Source organism: Sus scrofa, chromosome 3 (genome assembly GCF_054392235.1).
Source record: "Sus scrofa isolate SSC_HxYL_T2T_F1_AM1 chromosome 3, Sscrofa_HxYL_maternal_Yorkshire_Landrace_v2.0, whole genome shotgun sequence".
Lineage (NCBI taxonomy): Eukaryota > Metazoa > Chordata > Mammalia > Artiodactyla > Suidae > Sus > Sus scrofa.
Window position 1 is genome coordinate 35,331,733 of NC_139385.1, and position 24,238 is coordinate 35,355,970.

Here is a 24,238-nt window from a genome sequence, read left to right on the forward strand (position 1 = left end):
AGAAATCTGGAGGAACTCTGGAATTAATTTAAGGAAAGGGGAAGGGAGAAAAAAAAAAGAACAGAATGAGTAGCCAAATAATCAGGCTGCATGATTTTATTATTACCTTTGTGGCCAAGGCGAGTCATGAACATTTTCAGTATTAATTACAAGCAGAAAGAGAACCAGCCAGCTCCCTTCTCTCAAACTCTGTGACAATGTTTTGTTTTGATTTTTTTTTCTGAGCTGGTACTGGGGGGGGGAGAGCCAAGAAAAAAATGGGCAGGACAGGTACAATAATTAGAAAAAACACACCCGATCCTGTCTGTCGGCACTCCCTCCAGAAGCCTATTGGCCAGGCTTTCTCTGGAATCATCATGTATCACGGGCCATCAGGGATGTCTGAAATGAGAACCGGAGGTCAGGGGGGCTGTAGAGGGTTGCTGCAATTTCAGATGGAGGCCCAGTCAGAGGTGATGGTAGCGTTGGTTGGTCCCTTTGATGACTATTGATTGGGCATCGATTATGTGTCACCATTGACACAGGGGCTGTAAAACACAAGTGAGCATCACACACTGGTCCCTGCCCCGTGGGCTGATGGTCTAGCTGGGGTAGGGGAGCCTAGGTATTCATAACCAGTTAATGGTATAAGTGTGAAACCCCAGTACTTCTGTGGGGACTTGCTGCTCGTTCTCAGCCAGCTCCATCCTGGGGCCCCATGTCTTGGAAAACATCCATTCAGATGCCTTGCTGGGAGAAGGCATGATTAATTCATCCCAGTTGGCCCAGGACTTTCTTGGCTTAAGCATTTCAAGTTTCCAGTTTTAGGAAACCCCAGGATGGCTGGTCACCCCACCCTGGGGACAGGATAAAGTGGGGCAGGAAGAGTCAGCCTCCTTCATGGGGCTTCTGTGCCCCTTTTTCCCAGGCAGCCTAGACACAGGCTAAACAGCGAATTTGCTGTGCGGCTTGATACAAGTTACTTGGCCTCTCTGGGCCGCTGTTTCCTCACCTGCAAAGTGGAGTTTGACCTGGAGAGTTTTTGGTCTCCTGGTGGTTCTGGTTTTCCAGCATGCATTTCAGAGCTTAATCAATGCAGAGGGCTAAGCTCTGTGCTCCCTATAGAGCCATTACCTCACTTCTGCAGGCCTAGCTTCCTTCTCCATAAAATAGGAGAAAGAAAAAAAAAAGAAGAAAAAAATGGAGTTCCCATTGTGGCGCAGCGGAAATGACTCCAACTAGTATCCATGAGGATTCAGGTTCAACTCCTGGCCTCGCTCAGTGGGTCGGGGATCTGGCATTGCTGTGAGCTGTGGTGTAAGCTGCAGACGTGGCTTGGATCCTGTGTTGCTGTGGCTGTGGTGTAGGCTGGCAGCTGTAGCTCCTGATTCAAACTCTAGCCTGTGAATGGCCATAGGTGGCAGGTGCTGCCCTAAAAAGCCAAAAAAAAAAAAAAAATAGTAGGAAGGGAAGTACTTACTTCATGAAAATATGAGCACTTATCTAGGTGAAGATATTCTATGGGCCTGGCATGGCTGGACACTCAGTAGTTGGAAAGTATGGATATCCTGGTTAATGAAAATTATGACTACGAATTGTGATATTCCCTAAGTAGTGACTTCCAGTTTTGAAAAAACAAAACAAAACAAACAAACAAAAAACCCCAACTCTCTACAATGTGTACTTTCTCAAATACACACTCTCAAGACTGCCTTTTGGAGTTCCTGCTGTGGCACAAGGTTATCGGCAGCGTCTGAGGGGATGCAGGTTTGATCCTTGGCCTGGCACAGTGATTAGAGGATCCGACATTGCCGAAGCAGTGATATAGGTCACAACTGTGGCTGGGATCTGATCCCTGGCTCCAGGAGCTCCATATGCTTTGGGGCAGCCAAGAAAGAAAAAAAATAATAATTGCCTTTTACCTTCAAGGGTCTAGTTCTCTTAGGTGGAAACTAGGTCCTATTGGCCACTGTCCCCCCATAATAATGATTTATTGAGTTAGCTGAAGTCACCCATTTTATAGGTGAGAAAATCAAAGCACGGGAGGTTAAAGATCTCGCTATTACATGAGGTCAAGAGTTGAATCTGGATCCAGTTCGAGGTCCTGTTTTCTCCATTCATTGGCCTCTACTCCTCAGGGGGTGCATAGGGAGGGCAGGAGTGATGGCAGAGGGGTACAAGGAGGCGGATGCGGTGGTGGGTGGGGCTGTGAAGATCTAAGAATTCTCCGTCGGGAGCAGCTATGGTGGGTTGGGCACAACAGCAGCAGCCTGGTGCGATCCTCATGTGGACAGGAGGCTTTTGGATGCTGCTTTCTCACCTCACTGGTCGCCATGGAGACAGGAGAGGGTGTGTGGACATGCACGAGACGAGACGTCTCTCAAACCTGCTCCCCAGGCTTGCCCCAGAGATGCCAGCATGGGTGGGCAGCCCAAACCAATACCTTTGAGCGAAGAGAAGGAAAAGGCAGATCCTTACTTCTTTATTTGTATCATGAAAAAACTTTAAGTGTACACAAAAGTAGAGTATATGGTACAGCAAACCCCAGCGACCCGTCACCCAGCTTCAGGAATCACTGATTCTCAGCCAATCTTGTTCCCCTTTCTCTCCTTTCTCATCCCAGATACTCAGAAGCAAATTCCAGACATCAACCATTTCTTCAGCAAATATTTTAGCATATGACTCAAAAAAAAAAAAAAGAATTTTTTTTAACCACCATTACCCCTACTCAAACTACCAGTAATGTTTTAATATCAGCAAATATCCAGTGTTCAAATTTTTCTGGTTGTCTCATAAATGTGTCCTTTCTAGTTGGTTAAAATCAGTATCCATATAAAGTTCATACGTTATGACTGGTTGACATGTCTCATATCTTTTGGAATCTGTGGTTTCTTCTTTCCCTTTTTCTACTCATGCAATTTATTTGTTGAAGAAACTTGTTGGTTGCAGAATGTCTCCAACTGGCTTTTGCTTATTTCATGCCCGTGCTGGGGTTTCACATGTTCCTCTCCCAACTGTATTGCTTGTAAATCAGTAGATAGATTTGGAAGTTCACTTAGATTCATGTCTTTTTTTTTTTTTTTTTTTTTTGGTATTTGTATGACTACTTTCTAGGGGCTGTTCCATATTTTTATTTAAAGGCACATAACATGTTGTTGGTTCTGTTTGTGATGTTAGTAGCCATCAATGGCTGGATCCATTAGATGCTGCAAAATGGTAGCTTACTAATTCTTTTTTTTTTTTTTTTTTGGTCTTTTTGCCATTTCTTGGCCTGCTCCCATGGCATATGGAGGTTCCCAGGCTAGGAGTCGAATCAGAGCTGTAGCTGCCAGCCTACACCAGAGCCACAGCAATGCGGGATCCGAGCTGCATCTGCAACCCACACCACAACTTTCACACCACAATGCCAGATCCTTAACCCACTGAGCAAGGCCAGGGATCGAACCCGCAACTTCATGGTTCCTAGTCGGATTCGTTAACCACTGAGCCACGACGGGAACTCCAAGTGGCTTACTAATTCTATCCTCTGTCTTTGTTTGTTAGCTGGAATACTTCTAAAAGAAGCTTCTCCTAATCAACTCTTTGGTTACCATAAAGTATGGTTTATACCAGGAAGGATAAATGCTTGGTTCCTCCCCTTTATTTCACAAAAATAAGAAGTTGGTTTCCCAACATTCTCCAAAGATGACAGAATATATTTTTCAGTTTTTCTAGGTAACATTGTAAACTTATAGATCTGGATATATGTGACATGTTTCCATCCACTGTGGTTATTTTTCTTATTGAGGCTCGATCTACACCATCTTTGTCTTCCTGCCTCCATTTTTTTTTTTTTTGTCTTTTTTTTTTTGCTATTTCTTGGGCCGCTCCCGTGGCATATGAAGGTTCCCAGGCTAGGGGTCGAATCGGAGCTGTAGCCACCGGCCTACACCAGAGCCACAGCAACGCGGGATCCGAGCCGCGTCGGCAACCTACATCACAGCTCACGGCAATGCCGGATCGTTAACCCACTGAGCAAGGGCAGGGACCGAACCCGCAACTTCATGGTTCCTAGTCGGATTTGTTAACCACTGTGCCACGACGGGAACTCCCCTGCCTCCATTTTTTGACATCTCCCCAGAAATCTCTGACAGCTTCCAAGATACCTGGATGACAAGCTGTTCCAGGCTCATCTTGTACATTTCCTGCCTCAGACCTGAAGTCAGCCCTATCCCCACAAAGCCTCCCCAGAGCACAGAAGTGGTAATTAAAGACCACAAGGTTGGTGCTGGGAGTGCTCACTGTTATTGAGTTGCCCAAAATAAAGTATGTGTTTCCTACCTGCATCCAGGTAGGAAACACACACTTTATCTTGGAAGGCAACATACTGAGGCTTCTAAGTCCAATCTGGGGCTCCATTTCTCCCTTCATTTCTGCAATCCACATCTCCTTCTGGCCGTGACAGTGTGCAAAGCCTGCTTCTAAAAGAGGAGTGCTGAGGTATGTCTCCCATCAAGCGGGAAGTGTGTGACAAAGCACTTAAGTCTTTCCTTCAGAAGTGAACCTGAGCTCTCTGATGAGGAGGCTTACGTGTGGCTCTGAGAAAAGGCCATGTCGGGGCCCACAAGGGACCACATTCTCATGGCAGGTGAACCAACGTCTTCCACCATCCTTTGTGGGTGGATCCTCTCACCTAACTTTTCTCAATCCTGGCTGCACATTTGAGTCACATTGGGAATTATAAAAAGCCCTCTCAGTCACAATGAAGTCAGCATCTTGGGGACCCTAACATCCATATAGTTTGCAGCCAGGGTAGAGAATCCCTCGCTTCTCAGCCAAAGGAAGAGAAGGAAGTGAGGAAGATAGTAGAGGCTGCCTCCAAAGCCCATTAGCTTGGGTTTGAAGTCTGGCACTGCCAGTTCCTAGCTGTGACATCTCTGGAATGGCACTGATCCATAGAACCTAGTAATCGAAATGTCCAATATGGTAGCCACGAGCCCCATATGGCTATTAGTGCAATGAGGGAGTGAATTTTTTTTTATTAAATGTTTTTAAATTTATTTATTATTAGTGTATCATTGGCTTACAAGGTTGTGCCAAGATTTTTAAAAACGTAACTAATTTACACTGAAATAGCCACAAGTGGCCAATAGCTACCAACTTGGACAGCACCACTCAGGAAAATTACTTAACATCTAGGAGCCTCAAATCTGTAAAACAGGGGCTAATAAGAGTTACTTCCTTGGGCCGCTGTCAGGATTAGGGATAATGTATATTAAGTGCCTGGTACAGACAAGGCATTCAATAAAATGCTGTTTATTTTCCTTATTAACATCAGCCTGTCACTCTGCAAAGAAAAAAAACAAAAGCTGGTCTGGAAAAATGAGTGCTCAGAAGCACCCCACCCCAGACACTAAAAATGCTCAGCTCTTCCAGAGAAACTCTCAGAAAATAGTCCTTAATTGTACAAGTTCAATTGTAGCAGGAGGTTATCAGTTGCAAGGGCTGTATTTCATTACAGATCTAGCCACAGCTCAATAAATTAAGCAATCACTCAAAATAACATGTTGCTTTAATCCCCTCTTGGAACAAATTCAAGTTGCTTGGTTTTATATTAGCACAGCTCTTGAAAGGCAACTCACATTGGCCTCATTTCTGTATCCTCAATTCATCAGCCCCTCTCTGGATAAATCTTTGCATCTCCCGACGAGCGGGATGGAGGATTCCATGCTGAGCAGATCTCCTTTTATCAAAACGGAGTGTTTCCACCCTCCGGTCTTTACACACGCGTTCCGTGTTTCATCCTCTGAACTCCCGGGCAGGTTTGTCTGCAAAAAGACAGAAAGAGACTGAGGCAACAGCCCAGTTTTGAAACACCTTCCGCAGCCCGGCTCGGGCACATAAAGTGAAATGGCTTTTCCACCCTCGTCTTCTTTCTAGTGGTTGATAATCTCACAGTAGAATTTCGTTTCCCCTAGAAACTTGGCACCGGAGGTGTCAGCCCGGGAACATATTTGTTTGTGTAAATGAAAAGAAGAATATGTTTTGACCATATTTAAGTTCTAACCGCACTAAAGAAATAAATACTGAGCTGCACAAGGCGTCACTGCACGGTTCTGGCTCACCTCCCCAAACTCTGCCTTTGTTTATAAAACCCAAGTGAGAACTCTGAATGGTTTAGCACCTCTGAAAGCTGCAGGGACAACCTCGGAGGCGGTGTCCGCCCCCACCCCACCCCCAGGACAACATGGAAAGTCCACTTACCTGAGTTTGGGATGGGCTTTCCCTGACCTGCTGCATCCTTGCCAAGGTGGGCAAGAGTGCTGGAAACAGACACCCTCACACGTGCATGGTTTGTTTGTTTGTTTGTTTTGCTTTTTAGGGTCACACCCGCAGCACATGGAGGTTCCCAGGCGAGGGGTCCAATCGGAGCTCCAGCCACCAACCTATGCCACAGCCACTGCAACGCCAGATCTGAGCCACATCTGCGACCTACAGCACAGCTCAGGGCAACACCGGATCCTTAACCCACTGAGTGAGGCCAGGGATTGAACCTGTGTCCTCATGGATACTAGTGAGATTCGCTTCCGCTGCGCCAGGATGGGAATGCCACCTGTGTGTTGTTGGGCGTGAGAATGATATCACCGTGGTGAAGGGCACGGGGCAGTCGCTGTAGAAATTAAAAATGCCCGTATCTTCTGGCCTAGAAATTCCACTTTGAGGAATGTATCTGATGAGTATACTTGGACCCGTGCCAAGGAGTATATCCGTTATAAGAGCAAAATCCTGGAGTGACAGAAATGTTGGCCAGCAGGGGACAGGTTAAGTACGGTGCCTTGCCAGAAGTCATCAGGAAGATGGTTGTGGGTTGGAGGGCTGCCGTGGCTTCAGGATGTATTATCACGCCCCCAATGTTCTTAATGTCACAAGCAAAAAACATATATGCTCTCGAACACGCTTAGGAAACGTACGAAGATCATGCAGATGCACACAGGGGCTACATTTAGAAAGTGAAACTGGAGTCAGAGCACAACTGCAAAGGGGCTCCTTGATTTCCCATATTTCTGTACTGTTTTTCTTACCATAAGCATGATAGTAGTTTTAAAAACTGGGATAATGAAAAAAAAAAAAAACAAAAATGGTGTTTTCACAATCATTACACACTCTGACTGGAGCAAATGTGACACAACCTGAATACCCTTTTCATTACTTGTCTGTCAAGCCAATGGAATGGGGGTGGGAATCTTGGCTTTCTGGTCTTTATGCAAATAACTCAGTGGGCTGAAAGGTGACCCCCAGAGAGAGAAAAGATACAGACACTTCTTAGTCCCCAGAAACCTTCCTCGGTTTCTGTACGGAAAGGGGTGTGATTAAATTAAGGATCCGAGAGGAGGGGTTTCTTCTGGATCATTCAGATGGGCCCTAAATGCAATTCCATGCACCCTTATATGAGAAAAGCAGAGGTAGCTCCAGAGAGAAGAAGAACAGATGAAGATGGAGGCAAAGATTGGAGTCATGTGGCCACATGTCCAGGAACACTGGGGCCACCAGAAGGAGATGAGGCAAAGAATGGATTTTCCTCTGGAGCATCTGGGAGCCAGGTAGTCCTGCCAACTTCTAGCCTCCAGGACCATGAAGTGATAAATTCCAGTTGTTTTAAGCCACTCAGGTTATGGTAATTTGTTATGGCAGCCCTAGGAACCTACCACACCACCTGACTTTCCTCATACTGGTTAAATGCACGAAGTGCATAGGGAGAAAGAAATTTGGTAAGACTCTGGTTTGGGTGAATTCAGTCATTCATCCCAGATATTTACTGAGCATCTACCAGGTGCCAAGGATACAGCAGAAAACAAATCAAAGACGGCTGCCCACCTGGAGCGGCGGCCATTGCAGTGAGCGAGAGAAAGAGAGAGCAGATAAAATAAATACAACACAGAGAAAGACCAGGGGTGGTGGAAGTGAACAAGAGTGAGAATGAGAAGGCATGGAAGAAGGGCAGGGGTCAGGAAGGGGACTGGGAGAACGCAGTTCACTGAGAAAGCAACATTGGAGTAGAGACCTGAAGGAGATGAGGGCACCAGCTGTGTCCACCTGAGGGTCGAGGATCCAGCAGAGGAAACCAGTATAGAACTTGACCCTGTGAGTGACTCGTTGGTTGATTAGAATCCACAGGAAGGAATGACCCTTTCTCCCCACCTCCTCCTCTCCCTTCCTTCCTCTCTTCTATACTTGCTGCCGGCTGCCCGCCTGCCAAGTGTGCCAACAGCTGGGGGTGCAAAAGTGAGTGAGACCTGGGTCCCCAAGCTCAAGGTCACCACTCATGAGGGGGACAGTCATAAATAAATCATTACAAATGGAACCTGGTGGGCATCAGAGCAGAAGCAAGGACAAGCTGCAGGATCTGCCCTTGGTGGACAGAGGGGTGGGGAAGAGAGGTGGGGTGTGGGTTGGGGATGAGTTCGGGTGATGGAAGCAGGCAGGAAGAGGGCAGGACTTGAAGTCCAAGAGCAAGTGAGTAGTTCTGATTCAGCGGTAAATTAAGGGTGGGGGGCACGGCCTGGAGATGTGTCTAGGGAACCCATCATTCTCAATCAAGTACAGCAGGCACACCTAGGGGAGGCTGAGGGACGATAACCTACCCCTTTTAGCTTCACACAATACATGAAGAGGCAAACAGTTCCCAAGTCCCGAATCAGAACGCTTTGGACCATACAGAGTTGATGTGAGATCCACTATTAGGGGAGCTATGATGAAGGAGAGACGCTGATAATGCTCTTGGATACAGAGACAGAACACAGAGCGTGCTCTCGTCCTCCCCTGTCCGCTATCCCGCCCCTGATCTCTCCCACCCTCCAGACTGGCCTCAATCAGCTGCGAGGCGGAGGCTGGAGATCGGGTGCGAAAAGCAAGCTTCCCACCTGCTCCAGTTTGGACAATCCTGGATTGGCTCCGTTTGGTCACATGCCCAAACCTGGACCAATCACTGCGGCCAAGTTCAGAAGTGGGCTGCTGTGATTGGTCCTTGTGAGTCATGACACCCCCACCTGGATCAATGACGGTAGCTGAGGCTTGGGTATTGTGAGCGATTGTCTTTGGCGGTATTCCCACGGGCCATCGTGCCTTTTACTAAAAGTGGGAGAGAAAGTGCTGGCAGGAACAAAAACAAAAGCCAAACCGAGAGCCACCTATCTCCGCCAGAGCCTTCTCCTGGCTGTGCGGCTTCTACGCTTACTCTGCTGAGAATTGCCTCAATGGTGAGTCGGGCTTCGCTTTAAGATCCACTCTTGTCTATAAACCCCACCGCTGCCTGCAGGATTTACTCAGACTTGTTGTAGTTGGGTTTTTGCCATTGTTATTACATTATTTAATCAAATATAAAATGTTTTTTAATTCTTTAGTTTATGATGGCCTCTCCAGCCCCCGAGGGTAGGAACCGTGTCTATCTTGTTGGTTACTGCGTTGCTCCGGCCCAGTACTCAGCCCCTTTTCTATATAGTAGGTCCAGGAACGAATGAATGAACATTCACACATTCATTGAACATCCTACAGAGAACAGGAGGCACCACAAGGTCGTCACCAGTTCGCTCAGTCTCTCTCTTCCACATTCTCCCTTCTTCTCTGTCATGTTGGATTCCCCTTCATGACAAAGTTCTGTTCGTCTAAGTCTATCCTCAAGTGTCCTCCCAACACACACTGCAAAGCCTTGAATCTCTGGGTGGATTCTTGGGTTGAGCGCCTTAGATAAGCCCAGGAAATCAGGTTCATTGGGTTGGTGGAGACTATTCTTTGAGGGCGATAACGGAGTTCTGTTTGGGCTGGAAGGGACTGGGAGGGACTGGGTGCCATGATAGGCTGCCAACGTCTGCCCTGACCGCCTGCCTCTGATGGGACTCCTGGTCCTGTTGCTGTTCTGGATAGTTTGCTGACCAGCGGGCCTCTGTTCTGAAGACTGCAGCTCTGGCATTTGCTGTGGGATCAGAGTACACTCAGTCTAGGACAAAATGGAGTGGCCAGATAAAACAACTGCAGGCGCTTAGGGAAGAAGGCTTAAGACAAATGGCTATTTTTTTTTTTTTTAAAGTACTTATAACCCACATGTCAGCTGGGGTCATCTTATTTTTGGAGATTCAAATGGAATGGGCTTGAACTTGGTCCCACATGCCATGGGAGACCCAACTTTCCTTGGAACCTTTCCAGGGAATGGGGGTGAAGGGCGTTTGTGTCTCTCCTAGTCACCCAAGGTTCTGAATTCCTGCATCCAATGAATCCGTTCTGCTTAGGTGCCCTTTTGCTGGCCTCGTGGGCGCATGACCTGTACAGTTGTAGAGGGTCTACTTTGATTTTAATGCTCTACTGTTGTCATCCTGAACTTCTTAGTAATTTCTCTCTTTCTTTTTTTGGATGAGTTAGGCATAAATGATTTTTCTAAATTTAACTTTAATTTTTTAAAATTATAGTTGATTTATAATGTTGTGCCAGTTTCTGCTGTACAGCAAAGCGACCCATTCATTTGTTTACACACACACACACACACACACACACACACACACATTCCCTTTCTTACATTATCTTCCATCATGGGCTAACCCAGGAGATTGGCTATAGTTCCCTGTGCTATATAGTAGGGCCGCACTGCTTAATCCAGTCTAAATGTCATAGTTTGCATCTACTAACTCCCAATTCCCAGTCTGTCCTACTCCCTACCACCCACCACTGCAACCGCAAGTCTGTTCTTGACGTCTGTGAGTCTGTTTCCGTTTTGTAGATAGGTTCGTTTGTGCCATATTTTATATTTCACATATTACTGATATCATGTGGTATTTGTCTTTCTCTTTATGATCTGCTTCACTTAGTATGAGACTCTCTAGTTGCATTCACGTTGCTATAAATGGCATTATTTCACTCTTTTTATGGCTGAGTAGTATTCCATTATATACGTGTACCACATCTTAATCCATTCATCTGTTGATGGACATGTAGGGGTTTCCAAGTCTTAGCTCTTGTCAATAGTGCTGCTATGAACACACAGGTGCAATGTATCTTTTTGAATGAAAGTCTGTCCAGATTTATGCCCAGGAGTAGGATTGCTGGATCATGTGGTAGTTCTATATTTACTTTTCTGAGGAACCTCCATACTGTCTTCCATGGTGGTTGTACTTAGTCATTGTTGAACAAAGGGCTGCACATTTTCATTCTGCAAATCAGGTAGCTAGACCTGCTTGATTCAGGAGCTTTCCTTTCCCACCCCACGCTGACCCACTCGAGACTCTGCCCCAATTCCTCCACTGTCCCTAAAGCCCATCCATGGAGTTCATGTGCGTATAGACTTGGACTGAAGCTTTCGGATGAAGGAAAATTTTGGCCTTCGAGCTAAGTTAACAGCATCAAGTCCAGTGTATGAACTGGCTCAAAGCTACTCAGTGGGAAACAATGAAGGAGGAGGGAAGGCCGATGAAACAAGAGAGGCCAAAGGTGGACCCGTGAATATACTCAAAGACACAGAGCTGGGCACTTGAGATGGGTGAATGAGATGGTAAGTGAATTATATCTCAATAAAACTGTTGGGGGAAAAAAAAAGTCATGCCTTCCCCACTCCTCCCCTCATCCTGCCAGGAATCCTTAGGCTCCAGACTCCTGCCTTTGGGGAAATCTGTCTTCCACCCTCTCTCTGCATGTGTGCACACACGCACGTGCACACATACACACAACTTCCATCTCTCCTTCCCATTACCTTCTTCTGCCTTAAGACACTTTTTTTTTCTTCTTAGGGCCGCATCTGCGGCCTATGGAAGCTCCCAGGCTAGGGGTCAAATGGGAGCTGGAGCTGCCAGTCTGTGCCACAGTCACAGCAATGCCAGATCCAAGCGACCTACACGGCAGTTCATGGCCATGCCTGATCCTTAACCCCCTGAGCTGGGCCAGGGATTGAACCCTCATCCTCACAGACACTATGTTGGGTTCTTAACCCGCTGAGCCACAACGGGAACTCTGGGACATTTTTCATTCTATTTCCATTCTCACCAATATCAGGGGAGGGCCTTCTCCCACAGTCAGGGTGCCCCACGGAGGTATTTTCTTACAACACTTTCCTCTTTAAAGGCTACTCAGTTGACAGGTATTAAAATTACAATTTTTGAAGTCCCCTTGGTGCCTATCATGGCAATCACTAACGACTCCTCAGAGTTGTCAGTTCCAAGAGCTTCATCATCCCCTCAAGGAAAGAGGAGTCAGCTCAGCCTCTGCCAAGCGCCGCTGGTCTCTGTTCTATTTTTTTTTTTTTTTCCTTTCCTTTAGGGCCACACCTGCAGCATATGGAGGTTCCCAGGCTAGGGATCGAATCAGAGCTGCAGCTCTGGCCGACACCACAGCCGCAAGCAACAGGAATCCAAGCCACATCTGAGACCTACACCACCGCTCACGGCAATGCCAGATCCTAACCCACTGAATGGGGTCAGGGAGCGAGCCTACAGCCTCATGGATACGAGTCAGTTCTTAATCCACGGAGCCACAGTGGGAACTCCTGGTCTCTGTTCTTGAAACACAACTCAAGTCACTTCACAGAGGGTGGGAGAGGCTGCGGAAGAACGAGGGCAGGGCCAAGTTCGTTCTAACTGAGAGGCAGGTTTGAGGGTCTGGACCAGGGTAGGCAAAGGAAGAGCATGTGGGCCCAAAGCAGCCTGCTGCCTGACTTTGCAAATAAAGTTTTCGTGGAACACACAGCTGCCTCCATTCATTTTGCTGATTGTTGCCGGCTGGCTTCTTGTTACAGCAGAGTAGCTGTGATAGGGACAGGATGGCCTGCAAAGCCTAAACTATTGAGGATCTGACCCTTTTCAGAAAACGTTCACTGACCTCTGAGATGGAAGATCCAGGCTCCTCACACGCTGGGTGTGTGGGCTTGGACAAGTCCATTCCTCTCTCTCAGCTTGTTTCCTCGTGGCAAAGCCAGACACAGTAACACTGCCTCCCTTCTGTGTTGCTTGTGCAACAAAAATGACTTCATCCGTGTGGAGGGCTTAGCTCTTATAAAACACTCAGTATAGGGTGATGGTTATGATGTTATTTAGAAAATGAGGATGGTTAACTCCTATTTCACATGATTATTCTCTGAAGCGACCGGAGATCAAGCCTGTGAAAACAGGTGGCAAAACACACGGTTATTATTGGTGCGAGCATCTTAAAGGCTTTTGAGATGATTCTCTGCTTCTCAGGAAAGCTAAGTAAGTTTTTTGAGGAGCAAATGGGGGAACTGGGAGGGTGGAGCTAAATTCTCATTTCGGAGGCAAAAGGATCTTTAGTCCCCAAATCCAAACCCTCTCGTTGAGCTGTCTGGGAAACTCTGCCCCCTGATCCTTGGCTGGGACTTGAACCTGCGCAGAACTAAAGCTGAAAAACCTGGCTGTTCTTTGGGCCGCGCTTGGCATCGTCCCCAATAACAGGAGCTCAGGAATCCAGGCCTGTGTGTCTTTAAACACTTGGGTTGCTGCTACGGGCTCCACCAGAACCTGTTTAAACAGTAATCTGCTACAAGATATCAGCGCGCAGGTTCACAGGGGTGGGGAGACCTTTGTCTCCATACCCTTCAGGGAACTGTCCAGAAGCCAGCTGGGGGTGGCTGCCACGGATGACCTGCTTTAGTTTGGGAGCTACAGCCGCCTCCCATTCATTCTTTGTTTCACAACTTTTAAGTGAGCAGCTAATATCTGCCAGGCCCTGGGGATACGGCAATGCATGAATCACCCCCTGCCCCCGGCAACTGCCCTACCTCCCGTCTAATGGGAGGCAACAAACAATCTAATAGGCATCTGGGTGATCTGGTCCTGTAATAAGTCCTGCATTCGCCCCAGGATTTCAGTCCCACACTAAATACTGTACCGATGAACTGGAAAACCAATCTGGACCAGCTGTGTGATACACGGATGGCAGGAGTTAAGCGTGCCGGCTTCGGAGTAAGTCAGATCTGGGCAGGACTGGCTCTGTAATTTGCAAAATAAAAACGTGAGCCCCTTGTTCCAAAATTATTCAGAAATTCACAGAGTTCCCTTCGTGGCCCAGCAGAAATGAATCCAACTACCATCCATGAGGACCCGGATTTGCTCCCTGGGCTCTCTCAGTCGGTTAAGGATCCGGTGTCGCCCCAAGCTGTGGTGTAGGTCGCAGACGCGGCTCGGATCCCGAGTTGCTGTGGCTGTGGCGTAGGTCGGCACCTGCAACTCCAATTCGACCCCTAGCCTGGGAACTTTGACATGGCCACAGGTGCAGCCCTAAAAAGCATAAAAAAGAAGAAGAAACTCAGGATGACACGAGCAGAGCATTGAACTAGTGGGGTCCACAACCATGAAGCCAGCCTTGTACCGGGGGTCAAACTGCTTTCCAGCTGGATACCCTGGATTTATCTCTTCACCTGCCTCAGCATCCTTTTTCTCATCTGAACAAGAAGGTGGGAAGGCCTAGGGGAGGGCTGGCTATTAAGTGAGAAGGCAGCAGGTAAAGCATTGAGCAGGAGGGCGAGCTCGGTGTTACTGTGTTCTCTGCCAGCGGTGACGGCTGCCTTTCATCCTATGAGAACAGCGCACATTTATGATTCTGAGATGATAGCTCAGACTTAGCATATAGTTGATGCCAGACGCTGCCTTTAGTTCTTTACAGATGTCCATTTCATCCTGCACACAGCCCTATTGTGTAGGCACCATTTAGCACCTAGAGATGGGGAAACTGGGACCCAAGGAGGAGCGGGAACTTGCTTGAGGTCTCACACCAGTCAGTGGAAGAATCCAGATTCAAAGATGGGACATCTGGCCCACAGGTCTGTGATCTTAACCCACCTATGTGTCCTGGGAGTTGACACATCCCTGACACGCCCATGTGGGTACACGCCCCTTCCCTGAGAGGCTAACACGAAGTTGACAGTGTGGCAACATCCCCATAACACGGGAGTCTTTCTTTCCCTACTTGCTCTTTCGTCCATCCTCCCAAATTCAAGTGGGAGCCCCAGGAGGGCAGGGATTGTGTTGCTCCCTGATGCTCCTCTGGCACCTGGCACTGTGCTGGGCACACAGTAGGCCCTCAAGAGATATGTGCCAGTGAAGGCAGGCAGGAAGCAGAGGTCTGTCCAACTGGAGCATGCTGATCCGGAATCAACAGCCATAGTTTCTGAAACCTCAAGACTGACGGGCTTAAGAACTTCTCTGGGGGAGATCCTGTGGCTGGAGGGGCCATCCTGCCCGCTCCTGGCTTTTCTCACTTGGGGTTCTCCCGCCATGCATGATGGGGGGTGAGAGTCATTTAAGGGGTGCCCCAGGGCCCAGCCCCCCTCCTGGCAGGCTGCAGGGTGAGGGCACGGGTTGTGTGCTGGCAGCTGGGCCGCAGCTGTCCGCCAGCCTCTTGGTGCCCGCCCCAGCTGGCCAGCTGGGCCTCGATGCCACCCCCCACCCCATGACACAGCAGAAAGTGAAACCCAGGCCCGCCCTTGCTGGCTGGGACCCAGTGCCTGCTGTTTCCCCATCCCAGGGGGTGGTGGGGAGCTGGTGCCCAGGACTGGCACCGGGAGGCCTGTCCAAGGAGTGCTCTGCTGGGCCGAGGGTGCCCACCACATTCTGAGCTGGGCCCTGTCTGTGAGCCATCACGGCTACTCAATGGAGCCCCGTGAAGCCCTGATCTTCACACTGTTCTGAGACAGAGGGTTGGTTATTCTCCCCATCTCACTGAGAAAGCCGAGGCTCAGAGAGGTGCCCCGGCCAGGAAGGATGGCGCTGGGGCATCAGGATTCTAAAATAAGAGACAAATCAGAGCTGTGAGTGGGCCTGGGGGCAGAGATCTGAAGAGGCCCACTGGCATTGGCAAGCAGGGCAGGGGTGCGAGAAGGCGACAAGTGACACCCAGGTTGTCGCAGGTAGAGGCCTCCAGAGGTTAGAGCTGGCAACCTACCCCTCCCGACACCAACTCCACAGGTGCAGAAAATCCCTAAGACAAACAAGGACTCTTAAGTAAGCAGACTATGAAAGCTGACAGTCACCTTGAGTTCTGCCCCATCCTCAAGCCACCTGTACTATCTGTTGCTTGCTATTTTTCTTCTGAGCCACTCACCTTCTTTATCTTATATAAATTGATGTAAAAAAAAAAAGAGTCCTTCTAGCAGTTCCCACTGTGGCTCAGGGGGTCAAGGTCCTGACATCGTCTCTTTGAGGATGCAGGTTTCACCTCTGGCCTCGCTCAGCTCGCTGCTGCAAGCTGCGTGGGGTAGGTCACAGATGCGGCTTGGATCCAGCGTTGCTGTGGCTGTTTCCTAGGCCTGTAGCTGCAGCTCCAATTTGACCTCTAACCCACAAACTTTCACATGCCCCGGGTATGGCCGTAAAAAGGAAAAAAAAAGAAAGAGCCTTTCTACCTCTAACCCTAAACTGAAAACCAACCGCTTGGTATGAATAGAAATTAGTTGTTAGAATGTTAGAAATACCTACTAGAATAATTTACTTCTCTAGCCAGGTACCATTTCAAATCACCGAGTAGATGGGCTTAAAAACTTGGGAAACTCCTATTCCAAAATGTGGGTTTCCAGGGTAAGGAAACGGAGGCCCAGAGAGGTTGAGTCACCTGCCTGGGGGTGACACAGCGAAAGAGTCCCAGTGCTGGGGCTTCTTGATTCCATGATCCTACAAACTGCCGAGCTGCAGTCTTCCCTCCCATCTGCGTTGTCTCCGTAAGTATTAGCGCTAACGCCTTGGACGTTTGATGCCTTGGCGACCCCTTCTCAAAGCATCCTCTGAGCCTGTGTCCCGCTTGAGCACGTGACCACATTCAAGGTACCGGTGGGAACCCTTTCTGGCCAGAGCAGGGGGTGCTGCCCCTCCGTTGCCAGAGAAGGAAACCAAGACAGAGTGGGAAAGTGGGCTGACTCAGGGAGCTGGTGAGCAAATCAGGACTGTCCAGGGCCCCTGGCAAGGTGAGGATCCCAGAGGCCCAGGCTGAATGTGAATCGCCTTGTCAAACAGGTAACACTTGTTTCCTTCCCACTTTCCCCACCTCCCCCCAGGAACCCCCTGAGCAAATGCTGGCAGCAGCCCCGGGCTGTCCTGTTCCCCCAGCCCGGCCTCTACCATTCAGCCCCTGGAGGGCCAAAAGAGCATGTGTGGCAAGCAGCGTCTGCGGAGGGCATCTTTTTATTTTTCGGGGTGGTCCCCAGTTCTGAGGGCCGTGAGGGGACCAAAAGGGAGAGTTTGGGGGAACATCTTTCTCTCTTCTTTTCGTTGCTGGAGAAACTCGGCTGCCGTCCTCCCAGCCGTGCGTGGCTGGCCCAGGCACCCCCGAGGAATACTGCAAGAGCAATAAGGATTTTTAGGGGCATTATGATAGTGGAATGGAAACACATCTGCCCCCAAAAGTCCCTCATTTTCCCTGCGGTAACCAACCAGCCGGGCAGGAAGTGGTGGCTCTCGGGGCACCAAGAGCCAAAACTAAAAAGGAAAAAAATGTACAAAGTTAGAACACACTTTACACAAGCCAGCATTTTCCTGGTGCACGGCTGCGGCGGCGGCGGCGGCGGCGGCTCCACCCAGGCTCCCGACGGGCTGATAATTGGCTAAATGTGTCTCCATAGTGTGGCTTCACTACAGACGCGCCTCCTCCTCTGTGCCCAGAAAATCAGGCCCTGGAGTCCCCAGAGCAGGTGACAAGGATTAGTCCCTAAGGCCAGGCGACTCTCGGGAGCCGGTACCATCTCCCCAGGATCCCAAATGATGATTCCAAACTCTCATTAACAACCCAAGTGAATCATGGATCCTTCAATCCCTCTTTTTCTGGAAGGTGGGGAAGTTGTCAACGTGGAAACCCGGACGAAAATATCTGGAAAGCAAGCAGCTGTTTCCAGGGCTTGTCGGAACAAGTGAAGGGCCAGAGCTTAAGGAGGGGAGCCTGGTGGTTATTGCGCAAGGGGCCAAAGGCAGAAGATCACGGCTGAGGTCCAGGGTGCTGGCTCTCAGGTCTGTCCACTAACAACTGCGGAGGACTAAGGGGGCAGGGGCAGGGGCTCCCCCAGGGTGAGGCCTTCAAGGTCTCTGCAGACAGCCCCCCCCCACGCCAGCCAGCACCCTCGGGCCTCAAAAGGGTTAACCCCTCCACAGCTGCTGACACCGGAGGAGGAGGAGGAGGCTGCTCGCTCAGCAAGCTGGCGTATCACCCTGGGCCATCGCGGGGGAGAGGGGCTGAACTCGGCCTCCGTGAGCTCTGTGAATGGAAGCGGCCTGATCACCATCAGAGGGAAAACGAGGCCAACAGACTTGCCAGCGCAGAACCCACGACCTGGGCTCTTGCTGGCTCCTTGGCACCTGTCGCATGGCCAGGACGCTCTGGCAGGGACCCGAGGCATCGGTGGGGGTAAGCACCCAGCCACCCTGGCCAGGCCTGCGGGGGAGCCATTCTACACTCGCCATGTGACAGCCGGCAACCCGGCCCAGATCTCGCCTTTCAAGCAGCACCTAAAATATTCGCCGGGTGAACCCAAGGCTAAATATGGCCTAGCCTACGAGTGCCTGGCCTGGACCTTTTAATGCCACTCGGAGATACAATCAGGAACCCAGGGGGCCTTTTGGTGGCCTGGAGTCCAGTTACTGAGGCCAAGTGGGAGGCCCGTGGGATTGGCTGACTTGGGGCTGGGTGCCGCTTCCCGGGGCGGGTGCGTCCCGGTGCCAGGGCTGGGCAGGTTCCTCTCCTGCGTGTTTTACCCCAGAACGCCCCTACCCCAGTTCTCTCTCTCTCTCTGCCGATGCCTGGGGTGGCTCAGATGTAGGTCCCCCTGGCCCCCACTGCAGGTCCTCTGATGGCCTGCCAAAGCCTTCTCCCCACTTCCAGGCTGCAGCCCTAGCCCCTTGGCATGCTGACTGCCACTGGCTAGAGAAGACAGGCACAAGCAAACACACACGCACACGCACGTATGAACACTTGTGCGCGCACACACGGTAGCCTGCACGGTAGCTTAGATGTGTCCCTGCTCCGTGGCTGGCCCCAGCCCATGCCCCCTTGGCCCACTCCAGGGATCACAGCCCTTTGCAGCAGGGAGAGAACTGCAGCTGAGGCTTGGGAAGCACAGCTCTGCTCTGGAACCTGCCAGACTCCAGTCAGCTCTTAGCAAAGCGGGGTTCTGCCCTCCCCAAAGGCCACGTTGTAAACTGGGACAGTCAACCACCCAGAGTCCCTGGGGAGGCCGCCTGGGGAGCCTAACACTCCCCCACCCCCTTCTAGACTTGAAATGCTGCGGGTGGGAAGGGGGGTGAGAGTTCTGGGAGGAGAGGCCCCACCCCACCCCCCGGGCACCTGTCTGGGGCCTGTTTGGGCTGGGGTGGTGGTTCGAAGGCCATGTTTTGGGCCTGGGCTGGCAGCAGTCCAGGCTGTTTGGGGCAGAGATGCCAACAGGCCCGGGCATTGATCTCATGCATGATTCCAGCGAGAGCCTGGTTTGCTGCACGTCTCTGAGAAAACTTTCACACTGGCCGCATGGTCCCTTCCCCTGCCTGGGCCAGATCCTCTAGCAAAGGCTAATATCTCTGCCTCCTTCTTGCCAGTGCCTTTTTTTTGGCCAAAGGCTTTCTTGGGACACCAACCGTCAGTTTTCATTTTCTAGGTGTGTCCCCCCTCTTTCATGTGAGTGGTGCAGCCTTTCCAGAGACACTGAGCAAAGAGTTTGCTTTCTGGTTCCTTCAGCTCAGATGTTTTATATAAGGAAGATGATGTGAAATCAGAAACTTGAACGCTTCCTAAGCATTTGCACACGCCCCCTACCATGGAGGATGCTGGGAAAGCAGCATCTGATGACCTGGGGCTTTGCAAAGAGCCCCGGAGGAGGAGTAGGGGGCTTGGGGTGACAGGGACCCTGAAGTCCTCTCTTCCCAAACTCTCTTCAGCATCCACCCCTTTGCCTGAAACGTCTGCGTGGCTTCTAGGCCCAAAAGGTCTGTGATTGTTTTATATCACATCTGTGTCAGTGTTTCCCTTGGGTATGTATGTTCACCTTGTTCCAAATAGAAGAAGTGAAAAGAACATGTTACATGTTCCCAAGTTTGGGGTGCTGGGCAAGAAAGAAAATTCCAGAAAGAAAATGGATAATTTTGTTTGCATTTGCCCTTTCCGGCAGGTGGGTCTAGGGATCAGGTTTGCCTTAACTGTTCTTCATTTCTACCCTTAAGCCTAAAATAGCTGTATTTACTCCACCATCCCACTTACAAGAGACTGAAGTGGTTTACTATCAGGCTGTGAGTCTACCTGGCAAGATTCCCCTTTCTGCTCTTAATATAAGGGGGTGGGAAGCAAGAAATAGGGGAGAGTTCCTTTAGGGACTTTTCCACTTTTCATTGGTTTGAGTCAGAAACGCATGTTTTATTTTCCGTTTTTTACAATTATGTGTATGTGGCCACACCCGTGGCAGGTGGAAGTTCCCGGGCCAGGGATCAAACCCATGCCACAGCAGTGACCAAAGGGCCGCTGCCGGGACACCACCAAATCCTTAACCCACTGCACCACAAGGGAACTCCTGCAGGTTTTATTTCTAAAAGAGATGACAGTTTCACCACTGCCCCTCTTCTACAGATTTTAACCCCCTGCTCTTCCATATTCTTTTCTAGTGACCCATTTTTTTTTCCCTCTGAGAGTCCTTATGGCTTATGTATTGCTAAGAGTGAAGTTCAAGTTGCTTTTTTTTCCCCCCTAAATCCACACTTCTTTGGGAAGTGGGAGGGAAACAGCAATTGTTTAGTGCACCTTCACACAGAGGGGCAAAGGCAAAAAGCCAAAATATACTTAGCAGTTCCACGGTTGAGCTTTTTTTTTTTTTTTTTTTTTTTTTTTTCTTTTTGGTTGTGGGGGAAGGTGGTGGTCAGAATATGAAAAGAAGCTGTGACTCTTTGCGGAATTAATGACCTCTTCTCACTGCAAAGTACTGATTTATAATCTCTTCACCATACTACTGCGCCTGTTTCCAGACTCAGAGAGGGTGGGGTGGGGGCAGTTTGCTCCGTGTATTCAAAATGACACGCGCCCTTTCAGAGGCTGCATAGAAGCAGGGACTGTACTGTTGCAAGTGCTCGAGTGAAAGCGGCCCTGGTTCGCATGCAGCACTCACTTCTGATTTTCCACACTTAAAAATTCGCTAATTTGAACATACGGCTTCATCGCTGCGATCCTAGCTCAGTCGCTTGGCCCGACATTTGGTGCTCCGGCCTCGTTAATTCACGTAAAACACCCTATTTGTGGAAGTATCATTAGAGGCTAATTTGGTGAGATATCCTTATTTAGCAAAGCAAATAGGATCTGACAGTCAGCTCTCTGGCGCTACGACCGGGGGTGACAATTCAGCAATTCACAACGTGACAATTTCCCATCCCCAAGCCACGCTGGGATTGTGGACTCCTGAAAATTGTGCTGTTTCATCGCATCCCAACAAAGGGAAAGAACTCTAGAAGTAGAGAACTGTTTTGGCCAAGCCACCCCCCCCCCACCACCCCATCCTGAGCACAGAGGCCATCGGTGTGTGTAATGTGTCATGTCTATGCAACATGAATCTTCTAGCAGGGGCTTTGTAGTCCAAAGTTTTTCAGGTACAGTTCACTTTTCTGTGTCCTGCTGTAAACACCTGATTGAAATCAGTTTTGCAAATAAATAAACTTGAGGTATGTGGATGTCTATACAGGTTACAACTGAAGGGCGTGTGTGTGTGTGTAAATTAACACAACTTAATAAGGTTAATGTTCTGGGAGGGGCATTTGTACCTCCACCAGCCTTGCCTTTGAGAATTCCCTGATTATCCAGACACATTATCCAGAGTTTCTTATAACATGACTAAGATCGAGGTAGACAAGCATTGCAAAGAAATACTGCGATTCCACGTGAGAGCAAGCAGGCAATCCTAATGTGACTCCGATGCACGCTTTCTGCGGTGTTTGATTTTGGGGGTGTCAAACGGTTTGACACGACCCATGGATGGCTCATTCCCTTCAAATCCTGTCCACTCAAACATCTCATTAAACTACTAGGGGTCGGGGGGGGGGGGAGTACTTTCACCTTCTCATACTCTTCTCGGCCTTCCAAAGAAAGGCCCTTGAAAACAGCAGGTTCCCAAACTGCGAACATATACACACACATACAAGAATATCCCCCAAAGGGCCTTGCACTTTCACCAAAAGTGGCAAACCTCCCTCCCCTTTCTCCAACCGACTTTTCAACTGCGGCTAGCTCTGTGCCCCCTCCCTTCAGAGGCTGCTGGGACCTGAATCCCTCGACGTTTAGAATGACCCCAAAAGCGGGACTTTGTGGGCCAGTTGGATAAAACATAAACTCATCTCGCCCTCAAAACCCCGATTCTGGGACCACAGCCTCCAAAACCTCCTTCCTCCAGCAGGGTGTCCAGTCCACCGCTCACAGCCCGGGGCAGGCTGCCTTTGAGGCAGGATTTTGGAGAATCCTGGGTAATTAAAGGAATCATTGCTGGGTTTTCCTGCAAGAATGACAGGGGTGATAGTTCATCTTGTTCAAAAGCCAGGGTTGCAGGGCGGAGAAGGGGAGGCATATCTGCCTATCCCATGGGGGTGTCTTTTCCCTCCCTGGCCCCCAGACCCATACTTGGGCCTGAAATCTTCCCCGAGAAGAGGCTGAGCTGCTGAATGTCCAAAATGTCCCTTAGCAAAGCGCAAAAGGAGTACCTGGGGTGCCTCCAGCAGCCCCACACACCCCATCCTGCTAAAGTTTAGTTATTTGTGCTCTTAATTGTCTTATTAAAGTCAAATTTGCTGCTTGCCCAGACTGGGGGAAGTGATTTCCATCTTAATAGCTCAATTAGCCTCCGGGTTCTGGAAAGGCCACCCCCCAACACACACCTTTTCTCCCCACTTTAAACCCCCTCCTTTTTTCACAACTTCTCCTAAAAATAAATTATAAATATGGATGTGTCCTCAGAGGATCTGAGCCGCACATTCCAACGCTCCCCACGGTGGGGCTTGGAAGCAGGAGAAACCAGAAACGCCACTCCCCCGACCCTCAAATCAAAATGCCTTTTCTCTTCTTTTCTCCTAACTTTTACCAGAGCAACTTGGTGAGGTCTTGGGCCCTGACACCTCGATCCGCACCCCGGAACCTAGATTTTTTTTTTAACTCCTGTCCAGCAAAATAAAGCCAACGTGCTATGGCCGCCTGCTCCTTGGTGGGAGCGGCTGCCAACTTTACTTCGGGGAGGTGGTAACTCTCTGGGGACTGTGCTCCCGGCTTTCTGGGACGTCCCCCGGGGCTCGGCCCTGGGAGGCTGGCACGGGCCCCCCAGCCCGTGCCAGCGCGGCCCGGGGCGCACGTGGAGTGGCGAGGTGCGGCGGGCGCCGACGGCCGTGCGGGCGGCCTGCTCTCCGCACGGCATTGATATCGGGGTCACGCAGCGAGTCAGTTTCCCGAACGGGCTTTCCGGGGTGGGGGCGGGGTGGCAAGCTTGCAAATCGCCTCGTTAATTTCCCAGCCTGGGCATTAGGGAGGTGGGGGGCTGCCTCACCCCCATCCCACCTCCTCGCCTAACACGCCCCTCTCGGGAGCTAAGGAGGGAGGAGGGGGTGGAGGGAGCCCAGCTCCGCCGCCTCGGGGGGTGGCAGCGGCGGCCGCGGCGGCGGCGGATCCCCTCCCAGACAAGCGTCTAGCGCCGGGTCCCGGGAGAGCCGCGCGCTTCCCCCGCCGCCACCTCCCAGGTCGCGTTGCCACCCACCCCCCCAAGCAGCCGCCCCGCACCCCCTTCTGCCCCGGGGGGCCTGGGCACCCACCTGCCGCGGCTCCTGCCCTGGCCCGGGGGAGGGGTGCCATGCAGGAAAAACGGGGAGACTCACCGCCGCTGCCTCCTCCGGGGGTGCAGGGGGCCCCCCGGGGCTGCGCCTTCCCGGGCTCCCGGGAGGCGTGCGCGGGGCTGGGGGCGCCCCGCGGGCCCTGCCGCCTCCGCCTCGATTAGAGTCCAGCCTCAAATCCTTCACCATGGTGCGTGTCGGGGGGACATTCAGAAAAATATCCCCCCACCTCCCCAGAGCAGATCCAAGTGATGGGCGGGGGGCGTAGAAAAGCCTTTCCTGCCGAGAGCGCGGAGCCGACGGGGCTGCACCCGGCCTCCACGGTCCGCTGCCGCCACAAAGCCGCGCCCCCGCCCCCCCACCCGGCCCGGCCCCCCCCTCCCGCTCCCCGCACCCCACGCCCTATGGCCGGCCCGGGGCGGGGGCTGGGCCAGCCCGGGGTTGGTCGCGCTGGGGAGGCGGCGGCGGCGGCGGCGGCC

The 24,238-nt window shown here is 50.6% G+C and overlaps 2 long non-coding RNA genes and 1 other non-coding gene across 12 annotated transcripts in view; 1 reads left to right on the plus strand and 2 right to left on the minus strand.

The window, feature by feature from the left end:
- Positions 1–21,641, plus strand: part of LOC146404529 (uncharacterized) — an 84,953-nt gene extending 63,312 nt beyond the window's left edge. The window contains exon 2 of the long non-coding RNA XR_014840747.1: positions 17,764–21,641. This is a non-coding gene — a long non-coding RNA (uncharacterized LOC146404529). The remainder of the gene's footprint in view (positions 1–17,763) is intronic.
- LOC146404530 (uncharacterized) lies at positions 84–24,238 on the minus strand. Of its 10 annotated transcripts, none has more exons than XR_014840746.1 (7): positions 23,805–24,238; positions 13,837–13,937; positions 12,814–13,090; positions 6,223–6,955; positions 5,601–5,786; positions 2,300–2,422; positions 84–1,411 (listed from the first exon to the last, which is right to left on the minus strand). It is a non-coding gene; the product is annotated as an uncharacterized LOC146404530 (long non-coding RNA). The 10 variants fall into 10 exon arrangements; XR_014840745.1 differs by having other exon boundaries at positions 388–1,411; positions 2,046–2,422; XR_014840740.1 differs by lacking the exon at positions 6,223–6,955 and having other exon boundaries at positions 388–1,411.
- On the minus strand, positions 17,281–17,360 carry MIR365-1 (microRNA mir-365-1). Its single transcript, NR_038545.1, has one exon. It is a non-coding gene; the product is annotated as a microRNA mir-365-1 (primary transcript).